The sequence below is a fragment of the Hylobates moloch genome, unplaced genomic scaffold (assembly GCF_009828535.3).
Source record: "Hylobates moloch isolate HMO894 unplaced genomic scaffold, HMol_V3 SCAFFOLD_15, whole genome shotgun sequence".
Taxonomy (NCBI): Eukaryota; Metazoa; Chordata; class Mammalia; order Primates; family Hylobatidae; genus Hylobates; species Hylobates moloch.
Window position 1 is genome coordinate 35,319,897 of NW_026652290.1, and position 26,979 is coordinate 35,346,875.

General features: G+C 37.9%; 1 long non-coding RNA gene across 2 annotated transcripts in view; it reads left to right on the plus strand.

Moving 5' to 3' along the window:
* Nucleotides 1–1,853: 1,853 nt before the first annotated feature.
* LOC131381327 (uncharacterized) overlaps nt 1,854–26,979 on the plus strand; it is a 54,425-nt gene continuing 29,299 nt past the window's right edge. The window contains exons 1-3 of one of the 2 annotated variants that reach the window (XR_009210002.1): nt 1,854–1,938; nt 2,674–2,797; nt 15,307–15,390. This is a non-coding gene — a long non-coding RNA (uncharacterized LOC131381327). The remainder of the gene's footprint in view (nt 1,939–2,673; nt 2,798–15,306; nt 15,391–26,979) is intronic. The other variant, XR_009210001.1, reaches the window with a different exon arrangement.

The following is a 26,979-nucleotide window of genomic DNA, read 5'->3' on the forward strand; positions in this document are numbered from 1 at the left end:
TCCGCCTCTCAGTGTGCCACGTCTCCTTCCATCTCTCCTGAGTTTCACATCCACTTCTCAGTGTGCCACGTCTCCTTCCATTTGTACCAAGTTTTATGTGTACTCATCCATCAAGGTTTTCATTCCAATGTAAATGCTTCACTTCTGGAAGTTGTATTGTTTCTATTTTTTTCAAGCCTGCCTGCCTTTTTAATTTTTTTGAAGCAGTATCTGTCACCCAGGTTGGCATGCCAGCGGCATGATTAGAGTATCATCAAACTCCTGAGTTCACCCTCTCAGCTTCTCAAGTGTGTAGGACAAGTGCCTGCCAACATGCCAAGCCAATTTTTTTTCTTTTCTTTTTTAGAGATGAGGTTTTGCTATATTGCCCTGGCTGGGTTTTGTTTGTTTGTTTTTGTTTTTTGGAATCCCACTCTGTCATCCAGGCTGAAGTGCAGTGGAACGACTACGGGCACAGGCCACCACGCCCTGCTTTTTTTTTTTTTTGTATTTTAGTAGAGACTGGGTTTCATCATGTTGGCCAGCCTGGTCTTGAACTCGTGACCTCAAGTGATCTGCTTGCCTTGGCCTCCCAAAGTGCTGGCATTACAGGCATGAGCCCCTGGCTGGTCTTAAACTCTTAGACTCAAGCAATCCTTGTGCCTCAGCCTCCCAAGTAGCTGGGATTACATGCATGAGGCAAGGTGCCTGGCTTAGTCTGCCGAAAGGTTTCTAATAATAAACAGTGCCTTGCTTATGTATCCTATTGCCTCTTTTACAACTTCAAACATTCAAATTATACTTCTACTTAGTATTTTATAATCCCAATGGCTGAATATCTTGATTAGGCAAAGTGAAGAACTAACTCTGATGCTGTTTTTTTTTTTTTCTTTCTTTCTTACAGTGGTTTTTGGTGTGTGTGTGTGTGTGTGTGTGTGTGTGATACTAGAATAAAAGTTCATCATTTATTCTGGGCTGTATGTGTAGAGTCTCATTTCAAGTTGCTAGTGCATATCTCTTCTGGAGTGTTATATCTCTTCAATCGAGGCATGTGCCCTAATCAGAGGGCATGTAAATTTAAAATCTAAAACCATGTATGAGAAGCTTATAATTACAAATAAATTATCAGGTATATTTTTCTCTCCAGAGACAAATTCCAATGGATTATTGCCATTGAAATCTCGCCTCAGAGGCTGGGAGATTTTTTTTTTTTTAATCTAGCCCTTGTTTTCATGCAAGGTATAGCCTGTCAATGTGTTTGGATCTTTTTGTAAATCCCCATTTTTCTCTGGCCCAAGGTCCTGTCTCCTCTTCTCTAAGTGGCTCACAAGGCCCAGGTGTCTGAATCACTAAAACCCTCACACATCGGAGCTAGCAGAAGCTTCACTGTCATTTTGTATCTTTTCTGTAACAGAAAATATTTTGAATTTCCAAACTCACCTCCACCTTGGAAGGATAGCTCTCCAGAAAGCATCAAACTGACCTTCCCCCAGCGCCCTTCTTACTTGTAGGTCTCAATAATCGCTAGAACATGCTGAGATAGGGAGAATGGCCTGACAGCTGGGGCTCTGTTGCCATGCTCCCCTAGAAACAGAATGTGCTTTAGTGCTGTAGCCCAGCCATTCCTATTGCCCCAGAGCATACCACCTGAGGGTGGGGATGCTGCTGTCTGGGGATCCTCAGCTGCAGTGCAAGTGGTGCCCGTGCATTTGAGCCTCCTTCTGCTCCAGGCTGCTTTCCTGAACCTTGAGGAGGACTGGCTGGTGATACATCCTAGGCTTCTGTTGTCCCTCACTGCCTGTCTGTGAGTAATAAACCTGCTTTCTATGACGTGTTGCGTATATGTGTGTTCTGTCTTTCCTAACTCAGTTTGGTCACCAGCGCACAGCAAACCTGCTTCCCTGTCTTGTTCTTTCTCACTCAGGAAGTTGAGTAACGCCACCAGCGTAGTAACTCCAGGTATTAAATAATTCAACTTATTCATATCTAAGTGATCATGGCTTGTGGCCAGTCAACCTTTCCAGGTGACTTTTGACTTCAGACAAGTTTATTAACTTGAAGCTGAAATAATTTCTAACAATAACATTCTTATAAATGCGTTTGAGGGGAAAGTGATTTCTGGAAACCCACACATTTTACCAGCTAACCTTGTTGTTCACATGAGTTATTATTGCAGCTCTCACATTCCTTTTTCAGACCTGCTGTGATGGAGATAATATATCTCTTTTAAATGTTATTCATTCAGTAAGTATTTATTAAGCGCCTACTATGTGCCAGACTTAATGCTAGAGCAACAAGGATGTAAAAAGGAAAAAAGTGAAATGGATTCCTTCCCTCATAAAGATTACAACCCACTGAGAAAAAGGAAGAACCCAACAATTACATAAACATATGTAAAAGGACATGAGAGAATTGTGGAAAGCCTGTTTTGTACTGGGGGATAAATCTTATAAAAACAAAGAAACAGCTTTGTGAGAAGGTATTTTATACATATATACACATATATATATTCTAATTTAGTAGGGAGAGTTTCTTCACGAAGGTGGCTGTGAACTCTAGCTCTGCTTTTATGGGGCTCCAGGGATTTGATTGTGGATTTTTACAATATGCTTTTCACAAAATACATTTTTTTAAATCCTGGTGGATAGCCTAATGCCTAAGCATTTGACCTGTGACCAAATGTCCCTTTCACAGGAATATCCTGCTAGACACCATTGTGGCTGTTGTCTTACCTGTGTCCAGTTGACTCCAAGCAAAATAGTCACCCTCTGGGAGAGCCCTGATGAACAAAGAAGCTATATTCAGGTATATCAGTCAGGTGAGACACAGAGAAAGCAAGTGAACAAAACACATAAAATAACAGAGGTGGTTTATTACCTACCGATCTCAGAGGGAAGAGGATGCACACTTCACAGGGTTAATGGGAAGTGGGGAACCACAGGGGACAAGCACGCTCAGCTAGTGGGTGGGGAGCAAGAGGGAAAACAAGAGACCTACGGGCTGTAGCTTTTATTGGCCTCCAGGGTGTTACCCAAATGTTTCCCATGAGGAGTCAAGATTGGTGGGTTTAGAGCAAGCTGGAATGAGTTCCTTAGAATCATGGTGAGATTCTAGGAACGAGAATCAGTCTAGAATCAGACGGAGAGGTGGCCATTGTGATATATCTGCTCAGTCTATGCAAGGTGTGGGGGTCAGTGGTGCAAGTCAAGTAGGTTGTGTCCTAGAGAGAAGTAGTCATTAGGAGGTGATTATATAAGGCAGATATCTGGATTGATCACAGTGAGGAATTGGAAGGAGTTCGAGAACTGGGAATTGTGTCAAGAGTGACAGCCCCTGCTTCTGGGATGAGAAAATCTAGCTTATATTCAAAATATGCCAAAGCAACACAAAATTTTAGTTATTCACTACAGCCTAGAATGACAGATCTGAGTTTATCCAAGGAGCAGAAAAAGAAGTGATGCTAGTGGTGAGATGAGAAGAGGGACTTGGGTCTGGAAAGCCCAGGAGATCACAGCTGCTACTATGACAGAGAAGAAAGTGTGCCAGGCAATGGGGCTGGGGAGGTAGGCAGGGTGTGACTAACAGGGTTGAGGAGAGTACTCTGTGGGCAGTCTTGTTTTAGTCAGGAAACAAGCACAGAGGTCCACACTAGAGAGAAGCAGAGAGGAAAGGGAGTCAACATAGTTAACACTGACAGATCTTTCTTTCCAATGAAGAAAATGTAGGTGTCTTAGTCACGTCTTAGCCATGGCTAAATTACTACACCCCATGCTTTCCTCTTTTAAACTATCAAGAGCTGTTGTGAAACTAAACTCTTAGAAGAATCAGATCAGTCATCAAAATCATTTCATATTTCCCCACATGCAAATTCTGCAAAAGCAGTGAACTTGAACTTTGCAGTGAAGAACTCCTTAGAATTAATTGTATTCCTCAAATAGCATGCCATCAGAGGGTCTGTCTCTCTTTTCCACTGTTAGGCTCTTTCCACACGGCAACCAAAACAGTTCGTCACCAAAACACTGGGCGGGGGTGGGGGGGGGAATAACATTTAAGCATAAAAAAGCACCAATTCCTGAATAATCATAAATTCATTTATTCAGTTTATCAGTGAAAATGTATGAAACATCTATTATGTGTCAGGCTCCATTCTCTGTCCTGTAAAAGGAAAATTAATTAACTTCCAGTAACTTCATTTAATTAGCAAGCTTTTGAAGGTATGGCCCGAGCAGTTATTCTCCTGAGCAGTCATCCAATAGAAGTTTGTACCAAATGCCCTCCATCCTCCTTTTAGTGAAACAGTAAGCTAATGGACACTGAGGAGCTAGAATCCAAAGAGCTTTGAAGAGATGCCTCACCAGCTGCTGATTTTGCACTGGACCCTCCTGAAATAGCCTGGTGATAACTCAAACCATCATAGAGGTAATTAGCTGCTATTGAGAACACACAAATATTGTTTCAATCTGATTTTTTTTCTTGTCTCACTTTTAGAAATACCTCAGAAAAAGGCTGCATGGCTGTCAAAACTCTGTGAACTAAATTTTGTAAAGGGGGTGGAGGTTGTGAAGCCACCCTTTATGAATACAACAAATGGGCTGAAGTCCTCGTTCACAAATTTTTAATAATATTGTTTCAGATGGGCCCTAGCTTCACCTCTTTTTTTCTTTTTTACAATAAATAAGTTGAAATTAATATACAGGCTAACAGATCAGCCAGGCAGAAGAAAGATCTCAGGGACAAATAGCACTGTCCTCAAAACACCAGCAGGAAAGAGCCATATATGTATCTGCATTGCCACTATATTTTTCTATTTTCTATACCCAACTAAGCCAAATAAAGTTTATGGTATTGGAGAGGTGGCTCTACTACAATGACACGTTTAGATTTACCTATTTGTAATTTTAGCTGTAAGTAGTATAGATTTGATTATCATCTTTAATACTGGCTATTGAATGGGGACAGAATAGACTTAGCTTTTATGGGGATAAGTCATTTCTGTTCATGAAGATCTTATAGTATCTTATGGGTAAGATATAGGTATCTAGGTATCTAGGTTTTTTTGTCTCTCAGCAATAAAGAAAAATCGCGAATCGACCCCTCCTTACAGTCCCGCAAAAAAGTGAACCTATCTGTTGTTTGGAAACATTTAAAATAGAGAGAATGTTCCCATCTGCAGGGGACAGTTTATGTGAAGTTATTCTTGAAGACAGGGAAAGGGCTTAGATGACCCCTGGGAAGCCCCCCGCCCAACCCTCCAGCAGTAACCTCCCCTGGTAAGCCTACAGGTATCTTCTTCCCTCTATGCTGCTTTTGTGTGAAAGGTAATAGTTATGACACTATGGCGATTCCAGAAATGCATGTGTCCCACTGAATGCTACTTTTGTCTCTTTAGGAGGGTGAGACTCAGACTTTGTGGCACTTAGCAGTAACTTTGATAACTCAAAAGAGGCAAATGCTTATCAGAATTTTCCCCTATCACAGAGCCCTGGCAAGATTATTTTTCTCCTGCAGTGATGAAATAGAACATTAAATATTCTGTCTTCTCCAAACAAAAAGCATAATACAATCCCTTTTTATCTGACAGTTTACCGAAACTTGTTTTTCTGGGTTCATTAGTTATCTTTTTATTTTATTTATTTATTTGTATTTATTTATTTATTTATTTTAGAGACGGAGTCTCACTCTGTCACCCAGGCTGGAGTGCAGTGGTGCGATCTCACTGCAAGCTCTGCCTCCCAGGTTCACGCCATTCTCCTGCCTCAGCCTCCTGAGTAGCTGGAACGCCACTAAGCTCGGCTATATATATACATATTTTTGTATTTTTAGTAGAGAAATGGTTTCACTGTGTTAGCCAGGATGGTCTTGATCTCCTGACCTCGTGATCCGACTGCCTCGGCCTCCCAAAGTGCTGGGATTATAGGTGTGAGCCACCGCACCCGGCCCAGTTATCTTTTTTTTAATAGATGGCAGATAAAATTAGAGATGAGACAATGCATGGCAAATAATGTCTCTTTCTATGAAAAGTGGGAGACCTAAAACTAAACCTAGCCAGAAAATACCTTCCATGTCACGGGTAACATCACTTAATGATTTATGTCTCTGCGAGGTAAAAGAACTGCATATGCAGTCACTTATTGATGCTATAAGCCAGTGGACAAAAATAATATTAAAAAGAGAGACAAAGAAAAAATGTTGGGAAACTTTTAGATTCCAGGACTGCTGTCCACACTGTACCCTGAACTGCTGAGACAGTTCACAGCCATCTGCAATCCTGAGTGGGAATAAGCGGATAAATTATTATCTTACTTGTTTTTATTCATCTTAAATGTATATATAGCTTGCATTTATTTCAATGTTTAATATTAGAAAGGTTTTGGTCTTTCTTTAGAAGTTTGGTAATATTCTTGTGACCAGAAATGTGCCATAGGAAACTAACTCTTGTTTCTATCAATTATTCTACAATAAAGATGTTTTCATTTTTATTTATTTATTTATTTATTTATTATTTGAGACAGAGTCTGACTCTGTCACCCAGGCTGAAGCACGGTGGTGTGATCTAGGCTCACTGCAACCTCCACTTCTTCTGCCTCAGCCTCCCAAGTAGCTATGAGCTACAGGTACACGCTACTATGCCTGGTTAATTTTTGTATTTTCAGTAGAGATGGGGTTTCACGATGTTGGCCAGGCTAGTCTCGAACTCCTGACCTCAAGTAATCCACCCACCTTGACTTCCCAAAGGGTTGGGATTATAGGCATGAGCCACCACACTCAGCCAAGTTGTTTTCATTATATGTCATTTGGTGTAGTCTCAATTTCCAAGAACCTATGGGTGACCTTAAGTGAAGCTTTACTGTACATTTTAGGCTCGTTCCTAGCTCAGCAGTAAAAGCGGAGATCCCTCAGACATGCTCTCTGTTGTTACTAAGGGCTAAAAGAAACAAAGCCTAGCACATATTTTTAAATATTTAGGTCTAATCCTAAATCAATTTTGTCACCTTTCTCACTCTTCCTGTTTTGGGACCCCTTACACATATATCCATTTGGGTACCCCATAGTCAGGGCCATCTCACCTTCAACCTCAGCAGTGCCCTACATCAGTGAGGGTACCTTGTACAACCCTATCCTTTTGCTGCCACAAATGTTATATTAGATGTTTATAGTCAAATACAGACTATAAAAAGTGTCCCAATTTTTTCTTTGTCTCTTTTTTTAATATCATTTCTGCCCACTGTCTTATGGTATCCATAATTGATTATAGCTGCAGTTCTTTTAGCTCAATTGATAAGTGATGTTTTATGTGATTTGGAAAGTGTTTTCTGTTAGGTTTCAGTTTTATGTCTCCCAATTTTCATAAAAAGAGACATTCTTTGCCTTGGGCTGACTCGTCTCTGAATTCATCTGCCATCTCTAATCTATGACACACACCCACACTCACTTGTATAGGAGCCATATAGACATGGCAGTTCACCTCATGTGCACAGCTTTGGGATGTAGGGGAGGAAGCTGGAATACCCAGAGAACACCCACACAGGCATGAAGAGAACACGCAAATGCCACTCAGACAGTGGCCTTGAGAGATGACAGCATGCTGGCAGCCCTCGCTCACTCTCGGCGCCACCTCGGCACCCACTCTGGCCATGCTTGAGGAGCCCTTCACTCCGCCACTGCACTGTGGGAGCCCCTCTCTGGGCTGGCTGAGGCTGGAGCCAGCTCCCTCTGCTTGCAGGGAGGTGTGGAGGGAGAGGCATGGTCGGGAACCGGGGCTGCACGTGGCCCTCGCCAGCCAGCGCCAGTTCCGGGTGGGCGTGGGCTCTGCGGACCCCGCACTCAGAGCAGCTGGGCAGCGCCGCCGCCCTGGGCAGTGAGGGGCTTAGCACCCAGGCCAGCAGCTGTGGAGGGTGCGCCGGGTCCCCCAACAGTGCTGGCCCGCAGATGCTGTGCTCAAATTCTCACCAGGCCTCAGCTGCCTCCCTGCAGGGCAGGGCTTGGGACCTGCAGCCCGCCATGCCCAAGCCTCCACCTTGCTGTGGAGGGAGCCCCGCCCCCTGCTCCCCAGAACCCGGTCCCATCGACTGCCCAAGGGCTGATGAGTGTGGGCGCATGGCACCGGACTGGCAGGCAGCTCAACCTGTGGCCCCCATGTGGAATCCACTAGGTGAAGCCAGCTGGGTTCCTGAGTCTAGTGGGGACTTGGAGAACCTTTATATCTAGCTAAGGGATTGTAACTACACCAATCAGCACTCTGTGTCTAGCTCAAGGTTTGTAAACACACCAATCAGCACCCTGTGTCTAGCTCAAGGTTTGTAAATGCACCAATCAGTGCTCTGTGTCTAGCTAATCTAATGGGGACTTAGAGAACTTTTGTGTCTAGCTCAGGGATTGTAAACGCACCAATCAGCACCCTGTCAAAATGGACCAATCAGCTCTCTGTAAAACAGACCAATCAGCTCTCTGTAAAATGGGCCAATCAGCAGGATGTGGGTGGGGCCAGATAAGGGAATAAAAGCAGGCTGCCAGAGCCAGCAGTAGCAACCCAGTGGGATCCCTTTCCACACTGTGGAAGGTGTGTTCTTTTGCTCTTCACAGTAAATCTTGCTACTGCTCACTCTTTGGGGCCACACTGCCGTTATGAGCTGTTACACTCACCGCAAAGGTCTGCAGCTTCACTCCTAAGCCGGCAAGGCCATGAACCCACTGGGAGGAATGAACAACTCTGAATGGGAGGAACAAACAACTCCAGACATGCCGCCTTAAGAGCTGTAACAATCACTGTGAAGGTCTGCACCTTCACTCCTGAAGCCAGCAAGACCACGAACCCATCAGAAGGAAGAAACTCGGAATACATCCAAACATCGGAAGGAACAAACTCTGGACACACCATCTTTAAGAACTGTAACACTCACCACGAAGATCTGTGGCTTCCTTCTTGAAGTCAGTGAGACCAAGAACCCACCAATTCCGGAGACAGCCTTGCAGAGACTATATATATTTTTTCTTATCAACATATCATTGAAGAAAATTACACTATTTGGAGGTGTGCTGTAGCAAAATGGGCTGGCAAAAAGCCAGAGTTGTCCTGAAGATACAGCAGCCAGCCCAGTTCCTAAGGTGCTGATTTAGAGTGACTTTGGAGTGTCCGCTTACTGAAGTGTAAAATCGCTAAAGGAGATTTTGGTGGGAGTCGGAGTAAGCTGCTCAATTTTGGACATGTTAATTCAGAGACAGCTATTTAGTACATATGTGGAGAGGGCACGCAGGCAGTTGGAGACATGAGTTCAGGGAGAGTTCTAGGCTGTGGATGTAGATTTGGGAGTTGGTGGTATGTAAATGGAATTTATAGACATGAGACTGAGTGAAAGCATCATAGCAGAGGGAATGTTTAAAGAAGACAGGAGGCCTGGGGATATTTAACACTTAGAGGCACAGGTATGATGAGGAGCCTGTGAAGCAGAATGAGAAGTGTCACCAATTGAGGCAGAAGGAGAATAGTGAGGAAGTGGAGGCTAGAGAAGAAAGTGTTTCAGGAAGGAAGGAGTCACCAGCTGTGACACATGTGGTTTAGGACAAGTGAGATGAGCCCTGAAAATTGGCCATTGGCTTCAGAAAAGTGTAGTAGTTGGTGAAGTTGAAGAAAGCCGCTTTTAGTGTGGTGTTGGGAACAATGCCTGGCAGAATTGGACTCAAGAAACAATAGAACAAGGCAAGGTGGAGACAGCAAATACAGGCAAATGTGTTGGGCAGATACTCAGGTGGTTACCCAAGTAGGCAGGTAGAAAAACTATTTTGGTAGAAAACTGGGTGATTGGAAATGTTGGCATTTCAGGACTTGCCTTTGGTTTAAAGACATAAATACCATTCAGGGGGAGAAGTCCTCTAAAGAGGTATCTAGTATAATTGATCTGAGAACAAAAACCAGGGGAAAACAAACCATAAACCATGGGCTAGAGTAGAGGGTCCCAGATATTAAAATATATAAAAGGGCCGAGTGCGGTGGCTCATACCTGTAATCCCAGCACTTTGGGAGGCTGAGGCGGGCGGATCACGAGGTCAGGAGATCGAGACCATCCTGGCTAACATGGTGAAACCCCGTCTCTACTAAAAATACAAAACATTAGCCAGGTGTGGTAGTGGGTGCCTGTAGTCCCAGCTACTAGGGAAGCTGAGGCAAGAGAATGGCGTGAACCTGGGAGGCGGAGCTTGCAGTGAGCCGAGATCCTGCCACTGCACTCCAGCTTGCACCACAGAGCTCCCTCTCTGTGAGACTCCATCTCAAAAAAAAAAAAAAAGATATATCAAAGGTGATGGAAATCTAGCTGAATTGATAATGCTGATGAGTAGAGAGAAGATAAATTCAGCAAGATGAGAGGAGGCAAGTCGGATTTTTCCTAGAAGGCATTTTAATGGGGCTGAATGCTACATTTCAGGACCAAGTACTTGGTTCTATTCCTTTTGGAGGCAGGAAAACATGACCACTGCTCCCCCCTAAAAAATCAAGGCTTTTGGTATTACGATGTTTCTAAAAGGATAAGCCTTTTGCTTGGCTATAAAAAGCCGTTATTATCAACTGAGTTAAAGGATCATAGCACAAGGTCTCATAAACAAAATATCCCTGAGTGCCTTTCATAAATGTGAATTCAACTTATTTATGTCTTCGGCCTTTGAATCACCTCCTGGAAGAGTTAATACCTTAACCTTTTACGAGGTAAAGTCTTAGGGAGAATTAGTTTTGTTCTTGGTGGGAATTTCACTGTAGCTCATACTAAACTCCTGGGAAGGGACTGACCTGGAAGGAGGAAAGAGTGGAGCCTGAATCACCCAGTTTTGCTGATGGTGAGCCATGGCCTAGGGTCTGGCTGTGTAAGGAGAGGACCCTAAAAATAGACTGCCATCAAGGTGGCTGGGTCAAAGCACTGCGATGTCAGTGAAAAAGTATAGGAGAAAGAAGTGTTGCTGACTGTATCACAAAAATTTCTGCCTTTCAGCTGGATTTTCCCATGCTTTGAAATTAATCTGCCAACGTAATAGTTAAGTTTGCATATGATTGAATTAGGTGACTAAGCAATCTTCGCAAATAAATAAAAGAAAAATAATATTGTTTAACAGTTTTTGTTTTGCTCTTAAAATTGTGATGGAATTTTAGGTTCAGAAAGAAACTGTGAGCCAGAAAAACGGAGAGAGAGAAAGAGAGAACCATCTTTCACAGAAAATCAAATGTTTCATAACTCAGAAAAAATGAATACATCTAACTTTTAAGAAAAAAATCTTAAATTGTTTATTTCACATATGAGGCTTTTCAGCCCACAGATCAGGTTTTTTTTTGTTTGTTTTGATCTTCCACATTTTTATCATCTTCAATATTCACCATGATTTCACCTTCCTTCCCCTTTCTCTCTTATTCTCTCTGACTTTAATGTTTCTTCTTGCCTTTTCATGACTATCTCTATCTTCCACTCATTTTTCTGCATCAGGTTTTTACTCTAAGTCTCTGATGCCTTTGTGTCTATATATGTGTGTGTGTGTGTGTGTGTGTATAGACATACATGCACATACATATACACTATATATATACTATACTATATATATACAATACTATATATAGTGTATATATACTACATATATAGTATCTACTAAACATTTATAATATTTAGATTCTTCTACTGTGATGAAAACACACTTCAGTGACAATTTTTATGCACAGGTTTCTACTTTCTATGGGACCCCTTATTTAGACATGAAGTATTAAATTTATGTCAAAATGTAGGAGAAACAAATTTTTTAAGAACAACAAAAACAGGAAAGGAAGAATGTTAAGATTTTTGAAGAGAAAAGTTAAATATTACTATATTTTATGTATGTGTTTTTACCTAATATTTTGAAGGGTAAGATGTCAACCACATAGAATTGTCACTATGAGCACTTACGTCATCTCTAGCTGAAACTATGAGCACTTATGTCTTCTCTAGCTTCTCTAGCTCTCTTAAATTTTATAATTCTTTCTCTAATTCCGCATTGCTTACAACATTTTTCTGATTTCTTCATTTTCCAAAAGGGTGCATTTCCTTACTTTCTGTTCATTTTAGTGTTTTCTTTTTTGTTTGGAATTTTTTCTCTAAGGGATATCATCCATATCCTCCATGCTGATGACTTCCAGTCCATCTCTACACTCTCTCTCTCTCTGTGTGTTTGTATGTGTGTGTGTCTTGCTAGAGCTATACATTTGTATTTTTATATTCTGGCTGGATTTGTCACCTGGATTCCCAACAGGCTCCACACAGTATCCCAATCTAGTTACTTACACTGATTTCCTTTTACCTGCCAGTAGCCACACACGGAGAATGGCTGAGCTAGTCCCCACCATCACAACCACCACCAGGATACACATGCTAAGCAGTGTTTGCCTTAGGATGAAGCAAAACACACAGACTTCTGAAGTGGGCACTCCAACACTGGAGACTCATGGTCTGGGGAAACAATACCAGGTAACATAAAGCCACAGGAGGTCTGGAGAGGTCCCAAACCTAGAAAATAAGCTGTATAGGAGTTCTAGCTTAATTCCTATTCTGCTGGTCTCCTGAAATCACTAAATGTGATATTCTGAGTGTGAAGCTTCATTTCTTTCCAGGGATTCCCTGAAAAATGAGGAAATAGACTTGAGCTAGTAATATATTCTACTTCAACTATCCACAAATATTTACAGACAAATAAGAATCACAGCCTAAGAAGAGATATCACATGCAAACTCTAAGAAAGCAAAATTAATAAAGTAGAAAAAGGGAAACCTCAACATAAACAGTCCACATTCCTCATCAAGAATTGAGATGTAATTTGTTTAAAAAAAAAAAAAAGAAGTGGAGGAAAAGGATGACGAGGAAGAGCAGAAGCAAGAGGTGAAGATGAAGAGGAGGAAAAGAAAAATAAATGAAAAGAAAGTGGTTAATAGTAAAATAGAAGCCTCTCAACAGTTCTTGGAGTTTTAAAATATTGTTACGGAAACAAAATAATAAAGAGTAGGTGAGTGCTATAAATAATATACATGGTGAGAATGTGAATTGTAAGGTGGAAACTTGTGTGAAGGAAACAAAAGATATTAGAAGAAAAATAAAACTTGGAAGATAAATCTAAAAATTCCAACATTCATCTAATAGGAGTTCTAGAAATTCATACAATGATTTGCCAAAGATGAAATTATCAAAGACTTTTTTTAAAAAAAGAAAATGTCATGGTGTGAAGAACTTAAATTCACCTTTAGAATAAAAGGGCCAACAGGGCGCAGAGCTGACTAATAAAATTCATATTACTTGTAGAATATAAACATATGGGGGATAGATAATAGGATTATAAAACCTAAAATAGTTGCTAAGAAATTATTTCTAAGTACTTAGAGGCCTAATGTAAAAATAATTATCATTTGTAACTAAAATTCCATTTTATTTTAAGAAAGCGCAGGAGGTGGTGAAGTTAGAAGAAAAAGTAAAAGCATGCAAAAAATAGTGCCCTTCTATGTGCAGCGTGAAAAGACACAAGCAGAAGAATATATAAACAAAATGTTTTTAATAAAAAAAACCTTCTGAAAATAAGAAAATAAAACTCAGAAAAAAATAGGCAAATGAGATAAACTCTTAATTCACAGAAGAAATCCATGAATCTGATAAACTGGTAACAAACTGGTAATCAAAGAAACAAAAATTTTAAAAGTAATAAAATAGTGCTTTTCATCCCAAATTGTCAAAAATTAAAAATAATAATACTTAACACTCATTAAGTTTTTACTATGTTATATGATAAAATGGAATAAATACTTTAAAGAGATTATCTCACTCAGTGACTATATAAACCTATGGAGAATGTGTTTTTAATATTCTATCTGTATAGATGAGAATATCGAGATTTTGGGAAACTTCCAGAACCTTCTCTACTCTTCCGGAAATCCTCCATTAGCTCCCCTTCACAGCTAAAATTTTGGGAGGTTAACTCTGTACATATCATATCCACTTCTCACCTTCTTTTCACTCATTAACTTAGGACAGTTATTTCTCTACTTTCATCACTCCAGTGAAATATTTATTTCCAAGAAAACCACTGTATGATTAACCCAATAGCTTCTTCTCAGTCCTTATCTTCATTGGCTTTAGGTCATTGAAATTGCAACTTATTTTAACTTCTTGATGCATTTTCGTTCCTTCACTATGGCCTTAAGGCTTGCACGTTTCTTCTTGTTCTTTGCTGAAACCTGCGCATACTTCTCTATGCCTAACCTGCCACTTCCCCTAACTGCCTAGTGCTCCAGAAGCATTCGTTATGAGCCAGTGAGTTTAAAATATGTACATTCCCTTGCAGACAAACAAATTACATCTACATGCAAAATGAAGTTGCACAGAGGACCAGTTTCTTAAGGTAAAAGAAGAAGTATGGCAATTATTCCCTTAACCCACAAACTCAGACTATCTCATATTGATACAGGAATGAAGAAGAAATTACTTACACAGATAGTGAGGGTATGGAAGTCTTTGGTCAGGTTTTCCTTTTAATGAAAAGTAGCCCCAAATCATTTTCCTTTCTAACAAACAGCAGCCTGTAAAATCGAGCTGCAGACATAGATGCTGGCAGTCGTGCCAATCATGTTCAAAATAGTGGCTCTGCCTTCCCGTCTCTGCCAGCCACATGTACAGTAAGGAGCAGACAAGATGGCCCTGGCCAAGGGGAAAGTTCAGTTACATAATAAGATTAGGGTAGGGTGGCCAGCCTTCCCTGGGCTATGTAAATGTCACACCTGATGGAACCAATCTGTGAGCTCTTCATAAATCAGACACCGCATGCTGGAGCCTGACTATAAAATTCAGCACATCTGCTGCCAGCTGGCCTTTCCTCTTGGAAGTCCCCTCTCTCTCCCTAGAGAGAGCGAGCTGTTTTCTTTTCTCTTTCTTTTGCCATTAAACCTCTGCTCCTAAACTCCTCATATGTGTCCGTGTCCTTAATTTTCTTGGCGCAAGAGGACGAACCCCAGGTATTTATCCCAGACAACATAACTGCTTCAGTATCACTTTTGCTAAAGTTAAAAAAAAAATACTCCTAATTGTAATTATATTTTGTGAACATGTGACTAAAAAAAAGAGTATAGCACAACAGGTTCCTGTTGTGCATCAGGATGATAATCTAGTAAATGCTCTAATACAAAGAAACAAATCAACAGCACAACTATGCTTAAAATTGTGAAACAATAAATTTAACTCCATTTTTTCAGAACTGGTCATGGAACACAAACATTGTCTTGGTAAATAAATGCCTCATTCCTTATTTATATTTATTTATTTATCTCTACTTTTATTTTAGGTTCAGGGGATGCATTTGGAGGTTTGGGACATGGCGATACTGCTTGTTGCTAAGGCTCAGTGTAAGAATGATCCTGTCACCAAGGTAATGAGCACAGTACCTGATCGGTACCCTTCCATTCCATGTACCCCTCCCACCCTTCTTCCTTAAGCAGCCCCCAGTGTCTATTGTTCTCATCTTTGTATCCATGTATACTCAATGTTTAGCTCCCACTTATATATGGGAACACGCCTTATTTGATTTTCTATTCTTGCATTAGTTTGCTTAGGATAATGGCCAGCTGCGTTCATGTCCCTGCAAAAGACATGATTGTGTTCTTTTTGATGGTTACATAGTATCCCATGGTGTATATGTACCAGTTTTTTTGTGCAGTCTACTATTGATAGACATCTTGGCTGACTCTGTGTCTTTGCTAAGGTTACTAGCTCTATAATGAACATATGAATGCATGTGTCTTTTTGGTAAAATGATTTATATTCTTTTGGATGTATATCTAGTAGTAGGATTTCTTGGTCAAATAGTAGTTCCATTTTTAGTTATTTGAAATATTTCCACATTACTTTGCACAGTGGTTGAAGTAATTTACATTTCTACCAGCAATGTATAAGTGTTCCCTTTTCTCTGCAGCCTTGGCAACATCTATTGTTTTTTTGACTTTTTAATAACAGCCATTCTGACTGGTATGAGGTGGTATTTCATTATGGTTTTGATTTTCATTACTCTAATGATCAATGATAATGAGCATTTTAAAAATGTATTTATCACATATATGTCTCTTTTGAGAAGTATCTGTTTATGTCCTTTGCCCACTCTTTAATGGGGTTATTTATTTTTTGTCAGTTGAATTATTTAAGTTCCTTATAGATTCTGGATATTGGACCTTTGTCAGATACAGAGTTTGTGAATATTTTCTCCCATTCTGTATGTTGTCTCCTTCCTCTGTTGATAGTTTATTTTGCTGTGTGGAATCTTTTCAATTTAATTAGGTACTATTTGTCAATTTTTGTTTTCATTGCACCTGCTTTCAAAGACTCAGTCATAATTTGTTTGCCAAGGCCGCTGTCCATAATGGTATTTCCTAGGTTTTCTTCTAGGGTTTTTATTATTTTAGTCCTTGTATTTAAGTGTTTAATTTACCTTTAGTTAGTTTTTATATATGGTGAAAAGAAGTGGTCAAGTTTCAATATTCTGCAAATAACCAGCCAGTTATCCCAGCACCATTTATTGAATTGGAAGTCCTTTTCCCATTGTTCGTTATTGTCAACTTTGTCGGCCGGGCACTGTGGCTCACGCCTGTAATCCTAGCACTTTGGGAGGCCAAGGCAGGTGGATCACCTGAGGTCAGGAGTTCAAGACCAACCTGGCCAATGTGGTGAAACCTCATCTCTACTAAAAGTACAAAAATTAGCCGGGCCTGGTGGCAGGTGCCTGTAATCCCAGCTACTTGAAGGCTGAGGCAGGAGAATCGCTTGAACCTGGGAGGTAGAGGTTGCAGTGAGTCGTGATTGCTCCATTGCACTCCAGCCTGGGCAACTAGAGTGAAACTCCTATCTCAAAAAAAAAAGAAACAAAAACAAAAACAAAAACAAAAAAAACAAAAAAACTTTGTCAAAGACCAGTTGGTTGTATCTGTGCAGCTTTGTGAGTTCTGTATCCAGTTCCATTGTTCTATGTGTTGTTTTTGTACCAGTACCATGATGTTTTGGTTATTGTAGCCTGGTAGTATAGTTTGAAGTTGGGTAGTGTGATGCCTAGTGGCTTTGTTCTTTTTGGTTAGCTTTGCAATTCAGGCTCTTTTTTGGTTTCATATGAATTTTACAATATAGTTTTTTTCTAAATCTGTGAAAAATGACATTGATAGTTTGATAAGAATAACACTGAATTTATACATTTCTTTGGGCAGTTTGGCCATGTTAACATTATTGATTCTTCTAATCCATGAGCATGGAATGTTTCTTCATTTATTTGTGTCATTTTTTATTTCTTTCAGCAGTGTTTTGTAATTCTTCTTATAGAGATGTTTCACCTCCATGGTAAGCTGTATGCCTAGGTATTTTATTCTTTCTGTGGCTATTGTAAATGAGACTGCATTCTTTATTTAATTCTCAGTTTGGACATTATGGATGTATAGAAATGCTACTGATTTTTATACATTGATATTGTATCCTGATACTTTAATGAAGTCATTTATCAGTTCCAGGAGGCTTCTGGTAAAATATTTGGGGTTTTCTAGGTATAGAATCATATCGTCTGCAAAGAGAGATAATTTAACTGCCTCTCTTCCTAGTTAGATGCCTTTAATTTTATTATCTTGCCTGATTGCTCTGGCTAGGACTTTCAGTAGTATGCTGAATAGGAGTGGTGAGAGTGAGCATCCTTATCTACCTATGTAACAAACCTGCACATTTACTCACTGAATCTAAAATAAAAGTATCAAATTTTTTTTTTTTTAATGAGTTGTATGGGCCCTTGCCCTCAAGTGGCCTCAGGGATAAAAGGTGATTAGCTAGAATATGCAGTAGAATATAAATTAGCATAAGGAGCATCTAGGACAAAGAAAGAGGTAGAGATAAAACATAATGGGAGAGCAATGGAAAGATAGTTATTACAACTCTATCTATTCCAAATAAATTCCAAATACTTATTCTAAAATACACAGATTTTGGATAACTGAGAGCAGTGGTGATGGGGAGGGGAGATTATAATACAAACACAGACACTAAAGCTGGATTACCTAGCTTCTAATTTCAAATCTCCCCCAAATTTTCCAAATGTATGTAGTTTCTTAAATTCCCTGTGCCTCAACTTCCAACTCAGTTCAATGGAAATAATAATATAATTACTTGAAATGGTTATTCTGATGATTAAAGAAATTAATACATGTAAAGCTCTTAAAAGGGTAAGTGGAGCATAATAACCAATCAATAAACATTAGTACTTATTTTTGTTGTTGTTGTATTTAATATGTTTCCTGGATAAATAACCAACATGGAAAAGGCACAAATGTGAAAAATGAGGCTGGGTGCAGTGGTTTATGCCTGTAATCCCAGCATTTTGGGAGGCCGAGGCAGGTTCATCACCTGAGGTCAGGAGTTCGAGACTAGCTGGGCCAACATGGTGGAACCCCATCTCTACTAAAAATACAAAAATTAGCCAGATGTTGTGGGGTGCACCTGTAGTCCCAACTACTCAGGAGGCTGACGTAGGAGAATCGCTTGAATCTGGGAGGCAGAGGTTGCAGTGAGCCGAGATCGCATCACTGCCCTCCAGCCTGGGCAACAGAGCAAGACTGTATCTCAAAAAAATAAATAAAATAAAATAAAGTATATAAATTTTTGAGAGGGAAAATTTTTAAAAGCAACATGTATTCAAAATAAAAAAGTGTGGGAAATGGAAGACTGATAGAGAAACAGTAGGTAATTTTTGTTTAGTTAGAGCATGAACGTACAAAAATAAAATGAACAGTAGAAAACAAAATTTTAACTTTCTCTCTCTTTCCATTTCTAACCCATTAACATATCATTCAATATTATCCCTTAAATGTCATCTATGGCTGTGCTTTTGTTTCTACAATAGTAGTTTTCAGCAGATCAACACTCCTACTGAAGAAAAATAAAAAAGCTTATAAAATTATATCTATAGCTATGTCTATATATCTAGGAATAAATGGAACAAGACTGCTGAGAGGCAAGCCATGGAGAGATGAGTTCATGTTTCATAGCTACTTTTTCTAGTTATAGTTCCTCATTGTGAGAATGCATCAAGATGCTGACATCCTAGGCTTTGCCCAGGAAAAGAGGCACTACTTGGTGGTGGGGTAGGCGTCAGGGTCAATAAATAAGAAGAGCTTTGACTGTCATGGAGTTGAAAAAAATGACAAATTATCTGTCTAAGATCTTGCTGAGCAGAGATAGGCAGGGAACTAAGCCTGACACAAGGCAAGAAAATACATTTCTATACTCTAGTAGCGGATAATTAAAAGTACAATTTTTAAAGCTTCAAGTACTATTATGTGGAAATCATAATATGCTTAGGAATATGTTTTATAAGACACATATAAAAATTCTATACTAGGAAATAAAAGGAAACATTGGTGAGAGAAATTAAAGAAGACCTAAATAAATGAAGAGGTATCTTATGTTCATGAGTTGAAAGAATCAATACAGTTAAATTATCAACTCTGGCTATATTAAACTATTGAATTGATCCTATGCATTCAGCCACATGTTTATAGAAATTGACATGCTGTTGTTAATCTGCAAGAATATGCAAATAAATTAGTATTTCTAATACACGTATTCTAGATAAAACAGAACAAAGTTGGAGGTTCTTGTACTAACTGACTTCAAAACTTAATATAAAGCAACATAAATCAAGGCAATGTGATTCAGGCATGAGGATTAACAAATAAGTGAATAGCACAGTATATAAAGACCCCAAATAGAAACACACATGGTCATTTGATTTTTCAACCAATGTGCCAAAGCAATCAAAGGAAGAGAGAAAGCCTGTTTAAAAATAATGGTAGTTTGGATATCCATAAGAAAAAAGAAAAACAATAAGTGTTTAAGCCTTGACTCCCAGCTCACCGTTTACCCAAACATTAATTTGAGGTTGATTACATAACCTAAACATAAAAATTAACATTATTAAGTCTTTATAAGGCAAGTTACCTTTTGAGAGAAAATGTCTTTATTATATGAAGGAAAGCAACAGTTTCTTAGCTAGGACACAGGAAGCAATCAACATTGAAGAAAAAAATTGAACTGTACATTACCAAAATGCTCATTAAGAACATTAATTGGCGTGTCTCACTAAAGAAAAAATATTTTCAATAAACATATGTAGCTGATGAATGCCTGCTACCTAGGATATGTAAAGGGTTCCCATAACTCAATAATAAAAAGACAAGCAAATATTTTTAATGATTTCTACAGACAAGAAGATATACAAATGTCCAATATGCATATGAAACACCAGGGAACATTGGTCATCATAGAAATAAAATTTAAAACCATAATAAGAAAATACACACCCACTCAAATGGCTAAATTTATAAGAACTGGCAATATTAAATGTTGGTGAGGATCATAAGCTTTGATGCATTGTTGTAGGGAGTATAATATGATACTTCCACTTTGAAAAAGGGCTGAACATTTTATGTAAAACTAAAGATAAGTTTAGAACTAAAAAAGTAGAAAATTTTCCATTATCAGCCATAGTGGAGTAAGAAGTGTTAAATTTATCCTTCCCTCTTAAACAAGTAAGAAACAAAAAAAAAATATGACACAATGATTTACAGCTCTTATAAAACAAGCAAACACAAGATAGTGATTCCTGAAGGACAAGATATAAGGTGAGCCCTAAGATTAAAACAGCTACTTCCTGAGTTTCCAGTCCAAGTTGCAGGAAAAGAGAACTTAGAGGTTAGCAGTCTACCTCAGTTGAGGCAATGTTGAGAATTTAAAGAGGCCAAGGGAGCTAAAATTCACAGAGCTGAATAACATAGAGAAGAGAGTTTCATGAAGAGGAGAGAACTACACAGAGAGAGCCACAGAGGCCTGTAGGGGGTTCCCTTCAAGTATTAAGCTAAGTATTGATTAGTATTTGTATGTGAGGAAACTGAGAGTGGGAAAGGAACAGGTATAATAATTTCTACAGACCACACACACTGTCAGCAGATATAAGAAGACTTGTATTCCTTGGGACTTTGGGTTGGGCATTCAGAAATGTATCATCCTAGTAGCAGGACCAAATATGTTCTGGAATAAAGACTACTCTGGCCTTGACTCACAAGTTTCAAAAACAAGCCTCAAAAGAGATCAAATTATTTATAATAATTTTATTGTATCTCACAATAAAACTGGAAAAACAGCTTAAGGAATCCAAAAAGAAAAAAACAACCTAACATTCAATAATGCAAAATTCATAATCTTTAGTATTCAATTCTAAAACTGACCAGACAGGCAAAAAACAGGAAAAATATAACCGTAATGAGGAGAAAAATAAACCATTAGAAATGTCTCTTAATAAAGTTAGTAGAGGAAGACATTAAGCCAGCTATTATACATATACTTTGGATGTCCAAGAATGTAGAAGACAGAAAAAGCATGTTAATAGGAGGTATGTTAGATATTAGAAAGACTCAAATTGAATTTCTAGAGGCGGAAAATATGCTGGAACAGGACAATAGCAGATTAGACAGACACCACACAAGAAAACCTTAGTGAACTAATTCTGCATTGATACAAACTGTCCAAATATAAACAGAAAAAAAACAAAAAGACTGAAAACGGAATGGGTGGAGTCTCAGTGAGCTGTAGGAAAATTTCAAGCAGGCTAATATATGTGTAACTTGTTCCACACAACAGGAATGGGTTGGGGAGAAAGGAAAAACACATGAAAAAAATATAGCCAACATTTTTCCAAATTTGATGAAAACCGTGAGTCCAGTGCTATAGACTGAATGTGTTTCTCCCAACCCAAATTTATAAGTTGAAACCTTAATATCCAATGATGGCAGACACCTCATGAGTGGAATTAGTGCCTCAAAAAAAAGACCCTGCAAAGCTCTCTTACCCCTATCTGCATTTAAGGACAAAGCAAGAAGATGTCTTTGAACCAAAAAGTGGACCCTCACTACTGAATCTGGTAGCATCTTGACATTGGACTTCCCAGCCTCCAGAACTGTGAAAAATGCTTTTCTGTTGTTTATAAACCACCCAGTCACCCAGCCTGTGGTATTCTATTATAGCAAGCAAAACAGACCAATACACATAGACCTAAGAAGTTCAGTAAATCCCAAGTAAAAGGAACATGAAGAAAACTACCCCAAGTCACCTCATAATCAAATTGCTTAAATGCAGTGATAAAGAGAAAATCTTAAAAGCACACCCCAAAAAAATACACAGAATATGCTGAGTAACATACATAAAAATCACAGTTAACTTTTTATCAGAAAACAACAACAACAAAAAAAGACAGTGGAGCTGTATATTTAATGTTCTGAAAGAAAAACCAAAGAAACAACCTAGAGTTCTATATCTAACAAAAATATCTTTCAAAAATAAAGGTGATCTAGACTTTTTCATAGAAAAGCTGAAAGAATTTTTCACCTGCATACTTCAGAAAATTTCAAAGGAAGTCATTGAAATAGAAGAAAATGATACAGATGGAAATTTGGGTCCACCCACAAAAAAGAGCACCTGATATTGTGAATATGCAGAAACACAGTGGGAGATTTCAAAGCCTTTCTCTCAATAAGTAATAGAACATGAAGGCAAAAATTATGTTTATAAAAATATTGAACATGATTATCAAACAACTTGACTTAGTTGGCATTTATAAACCACTCTATCTAAGAATAATAGAAAACGCATTATTTCCAGGTGGACACTTGACCTATATTCTAGGTCATAAAACAAGTCCCAATATGTTTAAAAGTTTTTATGTCATATCAAATATGTTCTGTCATTTAGATGGAATTAAATTTGGAATCAAAAAGAGAAAAATATGTGAAAAATCCCTAAATGTTTGATAGCAAAGTACATGTCTATATAACCTATGGAACAAAGAAGAAAGTTTTCAAAATGTACTTTGAACATAATTTAAATGAAAATAAAATGTAAGAACATTTTTGGTGTCCATGCTTGTATAAGAGAATATTAGAGGTCTCAAGTCATTGACTTAAGCCCCGAATTTAAGAGAATAGGTAAAGAAGAGCAAAGTAAACCCAATGTGGAAAGAAAATAACAATAAAAGTAAAGGAAGAAGTAAGTAAAATACCAAACAGAAAAATACAGAAAATCAGTAAAATCAAAAGAGGTGATCAATAAAAATTTTAAATATGCAACCAGAATAATCAAGAAAACAAAGAAGACAATTTAAAAATATCAGAAATGAGAGAGTAGGCATCACTAGACTTTCTATAGACATTAAAAGGATAATAAAGGATACTATGGACACATTTATGGAAATAAATTTCACAAGTTAGATGGACTGAACAAATATCTTAAAATATATATAATTCCAAAACTCACAAAGAAAGATAATCTGAAAAGCCCTATATCTATGAAGAAATTGATTTTGTATTTAAAAGCATTCCTAGAAATAATGCCTCAGATGGCTTTGTTGATGAATTCTACCAAACATTTAAAGAAAAAATACTATCAATCTTATACAATTGATATTGGAGAATATAGAAGAAGAAACATCCATACCATTTTATGAAGTTATCATTACCCAAACACCAAAACGAGACAAAAAGAGTATAATAAAAGCAAACTAGAGGCCAATATCTCTGCTAAACATAGAGGCAGCTATTCTCAAGAAAGATTTGGAAATTAAATCTAACAATACATTTATATAGAAAGTAAGATATTATAATCAAGTGGAATTCCTTCCAGGAATTCAATGTTTGTTTAACACTTGAAAATCAATTAATGTAATTAGTAATACTAACCAACTGAAAAACTAAAACCATGTGATCTTAATTGACACAATATATTTGACAAAATCAACATGTATTCATGATTAAGACTCTTAGTAGAGGAGAAATAAAATGAAACTTCTTCTATTTAATGGAAAGAATCTATTAAAAACTTACAGCATCATACTTAATGATAAAATACTTCATAGTTTCTTTGTAAGATTGGAAATGAGATAATAAAATACTTCGTAGTTTCTTTGTAAGATTGGACATGAGATAATAATTTCTACTCTTACCATTTCAATTCAACAGTCTCAGAAGTCCTAACCATGCAAACAAAAGGCATACAGATTAGAAAGGGAGAAGTAAAATGGTCTTTATTTCAGATGCGATAATTTTCTATGTAGAAAATACTATGTAATCTATGGAAGAAGGACTAGAAACAATGAGTGACTTTGGGAAGATTGCAGGATATGAAGTCGGTGTACCAATATAAATTCTATTTCTATATTCTGTAAATGAGCAATCAGAAAGTAAAATTGAAAATAACAATTTTATTTGTAATATATTTATAATTTAATCAATTATTTCTCCTCTAATTTATAGATAGATGGTAGATAGATAGATAGATAGATAGATAGATTGATTTAATGTTATCTTCATCAATATCCTGGAAGCCTTTTCTGTTGAAAACGACAAGGTGATCCTTTCATTTATTTAAGCAATGCAAATAATCTAGAATTACCAAACGATTTTTGACAAAGAGTAACAAATACAGAGAACCTACAGTATCTGATTTTAAGATTTATTTCAAGACTACAATAATCAAGGCAGTATGGTAATGGCATAAAGATGGAAATATAAGCCAAAAAACAGGATAGATAGTGAATAAATAGACCTACGATGTGTGCAGTTGATTTCTGGCCAAGGAACTGAGGAAACTAAATGGGGAGAGAACAACATTTATACCAAACTGTACTGCAACTACTGGATAGTCATATGCAAAAGAACTTAGACTTTATCTCACACAATATTAAAAAACTCAAATTGAATCATAGAGCTACATGGGAAAGTTAAAACTATATAAGTTCAAGAAGAAACCAAGAGGACATTTTAGTAATCTTGGCTCTGACAAAGATTTCTTAAAGTAGGACCCAGCACGCTTAAAATATATATAAAATAATTTGGACTTCATTAAATTTTAAACATTTGTCCTTCAAAATACATATTTAAGAAAACCAAAAGGAAAGCTATGAATTGGAAGAAAACATTCACAAAACACTTGCATGAAAAGACAAAGTTCTTGTATCGTATATATAACATATATAATACTGACAAAAATAAGAAAAATAGATCAGTAAAAATGGAAAAATATGTAACAGAAACATCACATGCAAAAATATATATAGATGCAAAAATATCACATGCAAAAAATATATAGATGGAAAGTAAGCACCTGAAAAGTTGCTTAATATCATTAGTCATGAGGAAGGTGCAAATTAAAACCAAAATAAAATACCACTATACATTTGCTGAAACAGCAAAAGTTTAAAAGACAGTCTATATCAGATATTGGCATGCATGTGTTACAACTGAAGCCCTCTTTCATTGCTTCTGAAAATGGAAAATAGTACAACTGTTTGAAAAATATTTTGGCAGTTGCTTGGCAAACTAAACATGTACTTATCATGTGAACAGCCATTCTATCTACTCTTAAGAATATAGCCGAGAGAAATAAAAGCACATGCTCACACCAGGACTTTTACACAATTACAAGTATCAGCTTTATTTGTAATAGCCCAGACAACTTAAACCAACCCAAATATCTATCAAAATGAGAATGAATACATTACGGCACATCCGTGCAGTAGAATACTCCTCTGCAAAACAGAAACAAAGCAAAACAAAAAGAAATTATGGATATTGATTCAACTGATGGTTGTTCATGATTGATAGTGATGATGAGCAATACTAATATTAAGATAAATATTTAATTACACTAAATGAAATAAGACCAACAAAAACCACTTGTGATTTCATTTATATAAAATTCTAGAAATTGCAAAGTAATCCACAATAAGAGAAAGTAGATTGTCTGAGAATAGGGGAAAGGAGAAAAAAAATGGCTTACAAAAGGGCCGTTAGAAAAGTTCTTGGGGCTGGGTGCAGTGACTCATGCCTGTAGTTGTGGTGCTTTCGGAGGCCAAGGCGGGAGAGTTGTTTGAGGCCAGGAGTTTGAGACCAGCCTGGGCAGCACAGTGAGACCACATTGCGGCGAATAAAAAATTTAAAAAATTAGCCAAGTGTGGTGGTGCATGTCTGTATTCCCAGCTACTTGGGAGGCTTAGGTGGGAAGATCACTTGATCCCAGGATTTTGAGGCTGCAGTGAGCTATGATCTTACCACTGCACTGCAGCCTGGGTGACAGAGTGAAACCCTGTCTCTGAAAAATAAAAAAGAAAAAATAAAAATTGTAAGTTCTTGGTGTGATGCATATGTTCTCTATCTTGATTCTAGTGACAGGCTTATTTGTATACACGTGTGTCAAAACTCATCCAATGTTACACTTTAAATATGTGTAGTTTGTCATATATCAATAATATCCCAATAAATCTCAAAAAATAAATCTGTGCATATGCCTATTCTACAACCCACATTCTACTCCTAGACATTTACCCAAGTGAAATAAATGCATATGTCCATAAAAAACACATACAAGAATTGCATAGTAGCTTTATTCATAATAGCCAAAAGCTGGAAATAGCACTTACATCCAGGAACAGGATAGTACACAAACTGGAGACTATACATACAATGGAATATTACTTAGCAATGAAAACGAGCAAATTGTTGATATATGGAACAATGTGGATGGATCTCAGAAACATTATGCTGAGTGAAAGAAGCTTTTCACAAGAGTATCTGCTGTATGATTATACTGTATGATTCTGATACAGGAGGGGGACAGGGAAGAGCTGGGTAGAGAAGGGCAGGGTGGCAGGCTAGGGCTGCACACTCAGGTCTGTGCCTGTGGACCTAAGTGAGGACAGGCATTTGTTTTCACTCCCAAATGTTGTATTTTCCAAGACATCCCTGGCCCGCCACACCCCCCATCCTGTGCTTATAAAAACCCCGAGACTCTAACAGGCACACACACAAATGGCTGGACTTTGAGAGGAATACACTGGCAGAAGAACACACAGGCGCTGACAGGCCATCAATGACGGAATGACGCAGATGCCAAG